Here is a 13,382-nt window from a genome sequence, read left to right on the forward strand (position 1 = left end):
ATGTAAAATCAAATCAAGGCACACTGAAACATAATATTTCATAATAATATGAACCACATAGACATGCGTGTATGCTGTCTCAAGTGGTAATAATTTTCTGCTGCAGGCTTCTGAGGCTTGATCTAGCTTGATTGCTCTTTTCTCATAAGGGATGCACTATATCACAAAAGCTATGATGGTTTAGAAATAGGAGACATTTGTGTGTATAACAGCAATACATAAAAATTTACTTGAAGCTAAAATAGACAAAAATCAGGTTTATTTGTGTGTCCCTGTACTTCAGCTCTGATAGTGTCATCATGCAGTGAGATGCCAAACAAGCAGCTGTTGAACAGAACCCACTGTGATGGCACACTTGTGCTGTTCCTTTGGAAAAGAAACTCCTGGCTGGATGAGGGGAAAACGACGCGTTTATGAAATCGCGGCTCAGTCTGAGGTCAAGGTTAAATGCCCCACACCACACCTGTGAGCCGAGGTAATGATAGGGACACACACAACTGAAGCCCTGTCCCACCCACATAGCTCAGGTCAGCAGGTGTGCGGACAGGGGGGGTGCGGTCCGTCTAAGCGGTGGCCCTGAGCCGGTGGTGCCCACACCTGTGAACTTTGAACCCTGAGCTTGTTGCTCTGGAGCTGGGTTTAGCCAGTGTTCTTCACGCCCACGCCCAGCGGTCTGACTGAGGGAGACCAGACAGGATTGTTTTTTCTCTGTCTCTTTCCTTGACACTTTCTTACTTGACAATGCCTCTCTGTTCTTGGTTATCTTTGCCGTCTGGTAAGGTGCAGTAGCCTGCTGAGAGAGACAAAAAAACACACACACACCGTTAGACAATTGCTCACCACCTTGTGAGTCACTTCAGACTTCAGAACGCTCTCATACATAACATGTCCACATATGATGTAAATACCTGTCAATCAGTGTGTGTTTTTACACTAATCAGTCTGAATGGTGCAGACAAACATGAAGTAGCCTATCCTCACTGGTAAGTCAAAAGATGGCCATACTCTTTGCTAAAGTAATCAAAGTAATTACATGCAGTTGTTGAAACTCAGCAGATCAAGCTGTGACAAGAAAAGACAAGTGGATAAATCATAATTAAATCCTGCCCTTGATGGTGTGGCTGAAGATAAATTGTGGAGGGCCAAACATGAGACTGTTTTCCTCGACTCATCTTTTCCTACTCAAATCTCAAAAAACTAACCAATTTGGATTGAAGTGCACTTACTGGCAACCCAAACAATTTTCTGCTGATTGGATCCAGCAAAGGGGGTCTGGTGTGTCAGACCCGGGAGTGAAATGCCAGATTGCTTGCAGGACAGAAAACCCCCTCTCGTCAGCAGCTTCTGCAGTAATATTTATGATAGTGCCACTGCCATGATCTGTGCGGTTTTTAACAGAAGAGGGGAGAGAGAGAGTGGGGTGGGGGGGGGGGGGTAAAAAGTAAATGAGAAGGCAGGGCTGGCAAATCGAGAGCACGTTAAAGCTTGTGTTATGGGGCTTGGGTGCAGAACAAAAGGAGTTTTTGTCAAACGGGCAAAAGGGCTCGGCCAAATGCTGCCCCCGCAGCGCGAGCGCTTCGAACGTCCCGCCATCCATAATTAGGGCTGTCCGCCCCCTCAGAGGCTGGAGAGAAAGAGCGAACGAGTGTGAGAGCGAAGATTAAACAGTCCCACAGACAAACATTAACCCAGAGCCTGACCCCACTGCCTGTCAAAAGAAGCCCAGAGAGAAAAAAAGAGAGAGCAAGGGAGAGAGAGAAAGAGAAAAAACACATTCCATTTCCCGTAAAGCGGGAGAGGGGGAGGGGTAGGGGGATTTTGGGAAGCACGGTGAGTCATCACTTTTTCTTTTCGGATGGCGTACCCCCACCCCCACCCCCCCCCTCCACCATACCAACACACACACCCCATCTCTCTCTTTCTCTCTCCCTCTCTCCCTCTCTCCCTCTCTCTCTCTCTCTATATCTCTCTCTCTTAACTCACTCTCTATAGCTTCAGAGAGTTTGAATAGGTCCTGGACAGCAGTTCTGCCCAGTCATGCTTCTCAGCTCGCTGTATCAGATTATAACAGTTGGCTCTCTCAACCACCCCACCACCACCATCAGCACTTCAGCTGCCATCCTGGCCAACGCTGTTCCACCAATGCCTGTCTTCCCGGCTCACTTTGAAGTGCAACCAGCTACACTGAGAACGAGAGAGAGAGAGAGCGAAAGAGAGACATCCTTTGGCTTTGAAATTCAATGAGGCCCTCAGCACCTGTCAGGGCCTCCAGGCTTTGATCTGACAGCCAGTAATCTGCACTAACAGGTACCATTAAATACCCCATTAACCACACAGGCACGATGGCCCCAAAGCTAGTGCACCTTCACCAGGGAGACAACTGGCCTACTATATCACAAAGCAGACACCGATACGAGACGAGTCTTGTCATAATCCACTTTTTATTTCTCCTCTTTTTAACTGTGAACAGTTCCCATGACGGATGACATTTTCCACTCTTTTTCTGGGCCCCTTTAAACGAATAAAAAAAACCAAACAAAACCAGAAGAAAAGCCTTAGAGTCCTTTCATACTAACGTCTCATTCTGCATTTATAGAAACTCTCCCACTGTCATCAGGCCTACTTCTGGACCTTCTGTATTGTTTACTGCCGATGTGTGGCCATGGAGGCCCATTCATTTGCCCAACTGGTAAACAGCTCTGTGGTCGCGGAGGGCCTGGTGCCGGGGCCCAGGCCGAAACCACACCGCGCGGCAGCCACCAATTAGGGGAGGCTGTAGCGTGCATCTGTGAAGCCCTCTGGTGTGCTGCTCTGGAGCGTGGGGACGCTTATCACACACTAATAATAACACACACCGCAAAGCATGATGTCATCGCCTGCAACATGTCAACACACACACACACACACACACACACACACACACACACACTCACACTCACCAACACACACATAGTGTTATGTATGGTCACATGCTACTCTTACTTCTTCCTCATACCTCTTCATGTTTGTCTGTTCCTCATACAAGGTATTTTTGTCTTGTTTATCATAAGGGTTACCATTAGGCTGTATTTTGGTCACATATTTCTTCCTGGCATTTAGCAAGGAAAGGTTTTCATTATACAAAAAATACAAAAACACAATCACAGTTGCATACAAAAAAATATGTACTGATGAAGTTAAAGCCTGCTTTCTGTTATTCTCAGTTGTACATTTTTCAGTATTGTTTGCTTCAAGTGGAACAATGTAATTCCAATCTAGTGACCTCATCCACTCCAGGGGTCTGATAGAGAATGTGGATATACCTTTTCATTCCCTCTCTATCTCAAGCGTTCCATCTCATCCTATGGCTCTCACTCCTTCTCTTGTTTCACTCTTACTCACCCTTTCCCATCAGGCTCTTTTGTCTCTCACTCTTCTCTTGCAACGTGAAATATAACCACGCCAGTCCCCATCTCTTTTGTCTTCTTCTCTCTTTCATTATTCATGTTTTTTTATGTCTTTTTTCATGTCTCTCTCTCTCTCTCTCACTTCAATTCTTTCTCCGCCTCCCTCGCTCGGTGATGACCTCACGTGATGGCCAAGCCTGAGGCGTCCCTCTGTGCCCACTGCGGTGAGTGACACGCGAAAAGGGGGCAAAGGGGCAACGCGAGACCCGTGCTGCCACCGCCAATCGCTGCCGCCTTTGCTCCGGCTACTGTGCGCGCCCGGGTGAGTAAGGTCTGAGTAATCACAACAACCAGGAGCTCAAGCTGCCCCGCGCATACGCTGGCGACCGTTGAGAAGCGGTGTCAAGTCACTGAGGAGTGGAACTCATGGACAGAGGCTCCTCTTCAGAAGTGTGTGTGTGTGGGTGGGAGTCGGGGAAGGGTCACACACACACACACTGCATGTATGTATGAGGGGGGGTTAAGGCCACACACAGACACACACACACACACACACACACACACACAGAGACACACACACACACACACACACACACACACACACACACACACACACACACACTCTCACACACACACACACACAGAGACACACACACACACACACACACACACACACACACACACACACACTCTCACACACACACACACACACACACCCAGGTACTGTGTCTGTTAGTAGGCCATGGCATGCTGGGGGCTTTGCCTCACCCTCTCATCTTTCTTCTTCTCTTCTCCCTCTCCTGGCCTCCCTCCCTCCTGTTTGCTGTGTCACCTGTCACGGCCAATACCAGCGGTTGCCAGTTGCTGTCCATGGCAGTTTGCCCGTCACTGGTCACAAACAGACAGCATGCTCCAAACAAACGGCTGCCATGATGCGTAACTCTCACCTCCCCCACAGTTGGTTTGCCAGCGTTCCTACTGCTCTGCCTTATCGCGTCGATTCATTCTTCCTCTCCTTCCCACAAACAAACAAGTGTTACAAACAACACACACACACACGCACACACACTCTCACACACAGCTGCATATAACCACAATCACACACACACACACACAGAAACACACACACATGCACATACTCATTAACATTCAAAGGTATTTTGTGCCATCACACATTAAAGATGCTCAACAACCCCAGGCCACAAAGCCATTCGAACATGGTCACACATACACACACACACACAAACACACACACATCAACAATCTCAGGCACAGCTGTACCTCAAGCAAAAGCATTCCACTGATGTGAAAGTGTGCATTAAAAAACCAAGGAGCCTGCTTTACCACAGCAATCATCCATAAACACAACTCTTTTTTGTGTGCTTCCAGGAAAAGTAAATCAAACCAGCAGCAAGTCTTGCGTAAACGCACATATTTTCGCAGTGTCTCTCCATATCATACCCTTCCAAAAAAGATCAAGAGGTGTGTGTGTGTGTGTGTGTGTGTGTGTGTGTGCGTGTGTGTGTGTGCGTGTGTGTGTGTGTGTGTGTGTGTGTGTGTGTGTGTGTGTGTGTGCGTGTGTGAAAACATCCCGATGCTGTCGTGCATGAAAAAAAAACCTAAATCCATTACTTCTTGACACTCCTCCTTTCTGTGCGGTGAGTTTTTCCAACAGCGCTCCAAACCAGCTACTGACTCACCGGCTGCATGGGCCGGATTTCCACTTCCACTCGCGCCCCATCTTTAGAAACATGCTAAAAGAAGGGGGTAATAGGCCCTGAGAGAGGGATGAAATGAAAGAGAGAGAGAGAGAGAGAGAGAGAGAGAGATGGAACCCATTAAAAGCCTGGCAGCTGTGGAGTAAAGCTTCTGAATCAGAGTGAGCGGCATGTGATTGCCATTATGATTTAATACGTGTGCGTGCCTCTGTGTGCGTGCACTTTAATTAATACACAAGCCGCATGGGAAAGGAGGAATGCGACTGCTGGCTTGCGATGAAATGAACCTTTTAAACAAAAAAATTCCCCCTCTCCTTTTGCCAGACGCCAGAGCGCTCTGTGTTGAGCATTTCCTGTGCCCCGGAGACGAGCGATAGCACAGCTGATCCGCACCGATCCTCCTCAACCCGTTCCTCCTCTCCTCGTCTTCTCCTTTCTCCTTCTCTCCTCCTTTCCTACTAACTGGGTGCCTTTCCTCCTCTCCTCCTCTCCTACTCTCTCCTTCTCTCCTCCTCACTTCTCCTCTCTTCCTCCTCACTGGGTGCTTTTACTCCTCTCCTCCTCTCTCCTGTTCTCTCCGCACCGATCCTCCTCAACCCATTCCTCCTCTCCTCATCTTCTCCTCTCCTGCTCACTGGGCGCCTTTCCTCCTCTCCTCATATCTCCTACTCGCTCCTCCTAACTGGGTGCCTTTACTCCTCTCCTCCTCTCCTCTCCTCTTCTCCTCTCCTCCTCTCCTCCTCTCCTCTCCTCTCCTCCTCTCCTCCTCTCCTCCTCTCCTCTCCTCTCCTCCTCTCCTCATCTCCTCCTCTCCTCTCTCCTCACTGGGCGCCTTTCCTCCTCTCCTCCTCTCATCCTCTGTCCTCACTTATCCTCTCCTCCTCTCCTCCTCACTGGGGGCCTTTCCTCCTCTCCTCCTCTCCTCTCTACTCCTCTCATCCTCTGTCCTCACTTCTCCTCTCCTCCTCTCTCCTCCTCTCCTTTTCACTGGGTGCCTTTCCTCTTCTCCTCCTCTCATCCTCTCTCCTCTCCTCTCCTCTTCTCCTCTCATTCTCACTGGGCGCCTTTCCTCCTCTCCTCCTCTCATCCTCTGTCCTCACTTCTCCTCTCCTCCTCTCTCCTCTTCTCTTCTCCTCTCCTCTCTCCTCCTCTCCTCTCTACTCCTCTCATCCTCTGTCCTCACTTCTCCTCTCCTCCTCTCTCCTCTTCTCTTCTCCTCTCCTCTCTCCTCCTCTCCTCTCTACTCCTCTCATCCTCTGTCCTCACTTCTCCTCTCCTCCTCTCTCCTCCTCTCCTGGTCTTCTCCTCTCTCCTACTCTCCCCTTCTCTCCTCCAAACTTAGTGTCTTTACTCCTCTCTTCCTCTCTCCTCCTCTACTCACTGGGTGCCTCTCCTCCTCTCCTCTCTCCTCCTCACTTCTCCTCTCTTCCTCCTCACTGGGTGCTTTTACTCTTCTCCTCCTCTCTCCTCCTCTCCTCTGTCCTCACTTCTCCTCTCCTCCTCCCCTCTGCTCTCCTCCTCTCCTCTTCACTGGGTGCCTTTACTCCTCTCCTCCTCAGATATCTGGTAGACAAATACACCCAGTCTAACTTACAAACAAGATGAGCATCTTGATGTCTGGCCACAGACATTTGGGGGCAAGGGTTTTAGCCAAAAATCACAGCCCCCTCAGACAATACAAGATATTTAAAAAAAAACCTCAGTGTTATGAAAGGACTGAAGGGAAATTCCATTTTGGTGAACACTGATAACAATCCAGCCCACCTCCACAATATACACAGGCTCATTCACACCAAGAACGATAACGATAACTATAACTATAACTATAACGATAAAAGCGTTCACACTGAACAACGATAAACAAAGTCTCTCCTTGTGTTAATAAATGTGACTGATTGGCTATTAGCATTTTATCGTTGGGAAAATCGCTCTGAAAGTGATCCCCAACGATATCGTTCTTCATGTCGTTATCGTTATAGTTTATGTGTGAACGTCGTCATTCATATTAACGAGAACGATATTTATTTATAGTTATCGTTATCGTTATCGTTATCGTTTTTGGTGTGAATGGGCCTTTAGACCAGACCAAACGAGGGAGACAGCAGAGGGTCGAACACAAGAAGCAGAAGAGTGGAAGATGAGAACCTGGTTGTACAGTCAGACACACCGTTGCAGCCAGTTATTAAGAAAAGAGATTTGGCAGGAAACTGAACCAGCAACAGGAAACAGAAGATGAGAGGAGAAAGTGAGATGGTATGAGATAGCCTCCACCAACAGACGGTGAAGGAGAAGGAAACATGGGCCCCCAGGTCAGGCCACTGACACCAGAGGCGAGGGCCCCATGGGAGTGCAGATGTCATGGGCAGAGAGCTCCAGTGTGGCATGGATGGGCTTTTGTACACATGAGTCACATATGTGATTCATAGGAGCAATGGGCGACTCACCCTGGCCCCAAAAACCACAGACAAAACACACCACAGATATAATAAGCACACACACACATACACACACACACACACACACACACACACACACACACACACACACACACACACACACACACACACATTGATTAAAAAACAAAAACAAACAGACATTATATAAATGGGCACTTGGACTGTACATATAAATTCCATTCCAACCACCTGCCACACACTTGAACACATAATGCAACACATCAAGTCACAATGCCCTCACAAAGCGACAAAAGAATCTCTCACACACAAGCCCACACGCACGAACATGCACCTGCCATGATTGACAGGCCCATGTGCAAAAGTGGAGCACTTCAACGGAGAAGACATTGATTGGCAGGTGAGTAAGAGAGGAAGAATTCCTCTCCTGCTGCAGTGGCTCTTTGAGTTGGACCCCAGCAGGGAATTCTGTGTCATGTTCATTCTTTCCCCTTGATACCCACAGCTTCAGTCACACACACACACACACACGCATGCATGCACGCTCACATGCACACAAGCAGGCACACACATCTACACACTACATCACATTCGGGATGCACACAGGCATCCACCCACACACTAATGCACCCCCATCCAATGCACACACACCCACACCCACAGTCATTTGAAATTCGTCTTGAAACATGACATCCAGAGGCATAGGACAGATGCATCTAAATTCCCTCAGAAATGGAGAGATTGTGGAAACCTCCCTCTCAGCATATTGAGGTCATCAAACCAATTGCAATTCCCATCTTGAGCCTCCTGTCCTACAATATAATTCGGAGGGACACACTGAACTTGTAGTTGTCGTACACCATTATTAAACCATTATTACTACTGCTGTTTGTGTTGCAGTCTCTCGTCTGTCTTCTATTACTGCCTGGCCCACTTCTCAGAGGACAACAAGGTTCTGCCAGGAAACAAAACGGTCAGATCAAACGGCCCACCGTCTCCCGACCACCAAGTCCTACACCTGGTGGTCCGACGTCACCCCCAGAACACAGGTGGTCTCTGTGGTAGCCACCCAGGTGGGCTCATAGATCAGTGTGTGGACACTGAGAGTGCTAGAGATAGGTAATGGTGTCTGGATGCCTACATGGGAGTCCTGTCTGGCTGAGTAAGTTGTTGGCAGAGTGCACATCTGACTGGTGCTCTGTGCATCAGTGGGAAAATCCTCTGTCCTTATCTGCTCAAAAGATGTGCATTTTCCCTGTAGTTGCCTGCCAGTCTTAACATCTTGATTACTTATGCAGTAGTCACTGAAGTGCAAATGCAGGACCTGCTAGGAAACATTGTGCAATACATAAGGTCCCAGTGCAATCTCACAGAATGTATGCTAGAGGAAAATTACTGAAAAGATAACAGTATATAATGTTATGAAAGTAACAAGTTAAACTGTCGGTAAGAGGAGTATGGGATTTAACATTTACTGGTCTTTAGGGTCCTTCACAAATGTCCTTTTTAACAGCTGTTATCATTGTGACTCATGTTTAAAATCTATCTACAATTCACCTACCATTCATCCCTTTACAGACTTGAGTGGAACATTAAAGCAGGCAGACATATGTGTCCACCTCACATGACTAGCTACGACTGGAGCTTCCTTCCTCTAAAGACCCCACGCATGGAAACAACTCGTTGCAGTGGAATTTTACTCCACTACTCCCATACGTACTTAAAGATCACAACCACATCCACAGCGACCTATGGCAAAGCCTAACCAACGGACTTGAGGTCAGCACTTCCTCCCTGCTCTTTTGTGGTTTGGGAGACGATTGAGCAATATGTTTTACTGACGTACGACTCACAACTTGAACCTCCAGTGACTTGTGTTTCGAGAAGGCCTCTGTGTGTATGCGTCTGGTTTTGTGTTTAAAGAAAGTCACACATATTCATTTAGATAGTAGCAAGAACAACAACGCTCGGCCTTTGTTCCACTGGCAACTGATGACTTGAGTGATAAATAACAACCTCACACAGGTCTACTTAGAAGAAATGTTTTATGACCGTTTTGACTGAATAGGGTGGCCTACGTTAAACTGTTTGGATAATAAAATCTCCCTCTTTCTCTCTCTCTCTCTCTCTCTCTCTCTCTCTGTCTCTCTCCTCAGCCCTCCACCTCCTCTCTCGCCCTGACACCTCGCCCCATTTCTTCTAAGTAGACCTGTGAAGACCTCTTCAGAATCAGATCAAATCAGAGTGCATTACAAATATGGAATTTGATTACTGATGCTTTCTGGGTTTTTTATTTCTCTTAGTTTTCTTTTTTCAAAATTAATGAAAGAATGAATTCTGATAGATACCCTCATACTGACTTTTCATAAATCTGCATAGCCTACAGCTCTCACTGCTCTTTTATGTAGACCATGTAGCTAGCATTCTGCTACAGAAGACTGAAGGCAGTCTTAACCAGTAATAATAACACACAGCATTTCCAGATAATTTACCAAATAGAAAAACTGTTGTGCATGACTCATTTGCTCAAGACATAAAAGACATGAAAACTATTCTTTGAAAGGAATTCAGTCTTCTGCATTTAAAGGTGTCTATCCACAGGTAAAGTCAAAATGACATTGTTAAATGAGCTGACATGAGTTGCACAATCAGTGTGATTTTCAGATAAACTCTACTGCTGTGGTGTGGTCACTGATTTCCTGGAGGCAAGAAGTCCGAGGTCATGTCGAGTGTATGTGTGTGTGTTTATTTACGTATGTACACCAAACCCATGTTCCCTGCAATTGAAGTGAGTGGAGACTGGGACTTTTGAAACACACATGATCAAAGCTGGTGTGGCCTGACTAAGACTTGCCTGAGGGGTTCTGCCATGTCATGTTTGGGAATGGAAACATACTACAGAGGATAAAATGACGTCCTTTCATCTCAGTCCAGTACTGGTCTATCTGCTTGTCCATTCTGTAAAAAACCTAATAGATCAAGGCAAGTCCTTTACCCTTAGCCAGATAAGCATGACATCTCATTGTGGTGGCAGCGGTTTTATCCATGCACCTTGCGAATGCCAACATATTGAACATTTAGGTGTCAGTATCTAACAGCAGCTGTGTATGTTCCTGAGAGAATAATGTTATTAAGCAACATTTAAAAGATTCATCAGGGAATTAACCAATGCTGTGATTAATGCAATCAGGATTCAGAGGAGCAGTGACAGGATGTCAACAGTATAGCTAGGTACCCATGTTACTTAATAGGGATTGGCTGTTTTTTTCCATTTGGACCAAAAAAAGAACAAATCTATTAAGGCCTAAGACAGGATGCTTGCTGTGACCTCAGGAGCAGGTGGATTAACCACCAGTAATTTTCCTTTGCCATACTTGCCTTGATATATGTCATATTTATCAACACAGATCCACATAATAATCACAAGTATTCTTTTAGACGGCTTGACCGGAGGAAGGCTGGACTGGCAAGCTTGCTGGGAACAGTGTCCAATTTTCATCTCACTGCAAATGAAGACCTTTTCCCTAACACTGCCAATTTCCCTCTCCTCTTCCCCTCACCATCCGGGCTGTAATGGCATCGAGGCAGGGGCGAGGTGTCAGGGGCGAGAGGAGGTGGAGGGCTGAGGAGAGAGAGAGAGAGAGAGAGAGTATGTTGCCAGGGCTCTACAACTGCTCTGTAACAACGTGCGTCAGTTAGGCTATTCCCGGGCACAGACGCAGGTACATGCGTACATGGGCCTGGGTGAGCGCATACGCACACACACACACACACACACACACACACACACACACACACACACACACACACACACACACACACACACACACGCAAGCAGCCATATCCCTTTTCGTCTACATCATGTTTTAATTAGATGCCGCCACCACAGTCCTCCATCTCGCTCGCTCTATTTTTTCCTCTTTCAATTTGTGCCCTTTTCTCACCCCCCCACCCCCTCTCCACCACCTCCAAACACATACACACTACCCGCCCCCCTCTCCACCACCTCCAAACACATACACACTACCCCCCCCCCCCCCCACACACACACACACCCTCTTGTCTTATTTCACAATCTCTCCCACGCCGCTCTACGCAGGCTGCCAGACTGTTTCCTTGGCAACAGCTGCTTCCTGTTTGCCTTCCCGCTTTTCCAGGAGCGGCGGTGGGCAGAAATCATTAGTGACAATTGTCCAAACAACAGGGAAAGGGTCCATGGCATAGGAGCCTGATGGCCTCGGGTGCACATGTCCTTCCCTGGCTGGCTAACTCGCCTCTCCCTGGTTAACCAAGGTCATCTGTTTTGATTAGCATAATTGGCTAGTCCTTGCCCATCCCTTCCCAGTGGCCTGCAAAGATCTGCACTCAACACAATTAGCATGGCCTGTGACCCGGCTGCTCCATGTGAACTCAGTTTAATGTGACCACACTTGACCTCTTGACAGCACAGATGCTTCAGCTAATTATTTTATGTATGTTACGCTCCACTCCATTAATCACAAGAGGTTTTTTATTTTATTTATAACTCTTAAATAAGTATGATGACCCATAATCTCTCTGAGGTTAATGAGAATTAGATTTATACCCCAAATATTTTGATTTCAGTGAAGTATTTGAGTACCAATTTAAATTGTATTTAAAGGTGGCACTGGCAGAGCAGGGGAGGCAAGTGAAGAAGGTCATGTATATCCTTGGACTGGTGACCTCTATATCTATAGGCCTGAATAAACTGCCTGTGGGGTAAACTCAGGGAAAGTGTTCAGTTGTGCATAGCAGTCATAGTTGATCTCCTGCCACCCACGAGCAGACACCAGAGAAACACTCTTGCCAGGCTTTTTAAAAGACTGCTCTGGTGTGCCAGTCAAAAAGACAAATGATTAGTGGGGAGAGCCTCTCTCCACCCAGTTTCTGGGAAACTCAATCTCAACCTGCCGCTTCTTGATAAACTTCTCAAGTTCATTGCACAAGGGGTTGTGTGCATGCAGACCAACTAGGACAAGCATCCAGTTACATTCTTCTCTTTATTTTCTTCTTTTTTTCCTCTGTCTCTCACTCTCTCTTTTTTTTTCTGTCTCTCACTCTCTTTTTTTAAGCTCTGTATTTTTTTCCTCATCTCCTCTAAGATTTAAAAGCACCGAAGGATAAAAGAGTGTTGAGAAAAAGTGAGGGAAACAGAGCGAAGAGAGACTTCAAAGCCAGCAAAGAATTTCTTTTAGTCAGGCTCTCTGAAGACTACATCAAACAAGGGGAAGGTGAGGGAGGAGGGAAAGTTTGTGTTGGGGGGAAAGGGAGGTGGGCTGGGTGGTGGTGGTGCTGGGGGGGGGGGGGGGGGGTGTTGGCATCAGAACACCACACAGCCTCTTTCAGCAACATGTAGGTTGCATGAGTCTCTGGAGCAGAGAGGGGTATGAAGAGAAGAACCTGTCAGCTCCGATAAAGGATGATGATGGTGATGGTGTGTGTGTGTGTGTGTGTGTGTGTGTGTGTGTGTGTGTGTGTGTGCGTGTGTGTGTGTGCGTGTGTGTGTGTGTGTGTGTGTGTGTGTGTGTGTGTGTGTGTGTGTGTGTGACTGTGAAGAGTCAGGTAGACAGTGAGATTGAGGGAGAGAGATAGAGAAGGAGGGAGAGAGAGAGAGAGAGAGAGAATAGAATGTAACTGCAGCTTCGTGGTGGCTTCCAGGGAGGCAACACATGGGAGGCTTCTCAGCCCACACACGCTCATGCACACTCACCTTCCCTCCCGGCACACACACACACACACACACACACACACACACAGTTGTAGGCCTCCAGTGTTCTTTTTCAGTTTATACTTTCAAGATATTGATCTCAAGAGCATTCACAGCTCACTGCAATAGCACCAGT

The 13,382-nt window shown here is 47.2% G+C and overlaps 1 long non-coding RNA gene across 1 annotated transcript; it reads right to left on the reverse strand.

Annotated features, from left to right (window-relative positions):
- Positions 1–242: 242 nt before the first annotated feature.
- LOC121704519 lies at positions 243–3,794 on the reverse strand. Its single transcript, XR_006030581.1, has 3 exons — positions 3,382–3,794; positions 1,227–1,380; positions 243–793 (listed from the first exon to the last, which is right to left on the reverse strand). It is a non-coding gene; the product is annotated as an uncharacterized LOC121704519 (long non-coding RNA).
- Between the last annotated feature and the right edge of the window lie 9,588 nt (positions 3,795–13,382).

Source organism: Alosa sapidissima, chromosome 3 (assembly GCF_018492685.1).
Source record: "Alosa sapidissima isolate fAloSap1 chromosome 3, fAloSap1.pri, whole genome shotgun sequence".
In the NCBI taxonomy this organism is placed as follows: Eukaryota; Metazoa; Chordata; class Actinopteri; order Clupeiformes; family Clupeidae; genus Alosa; species Alosa sapidissima.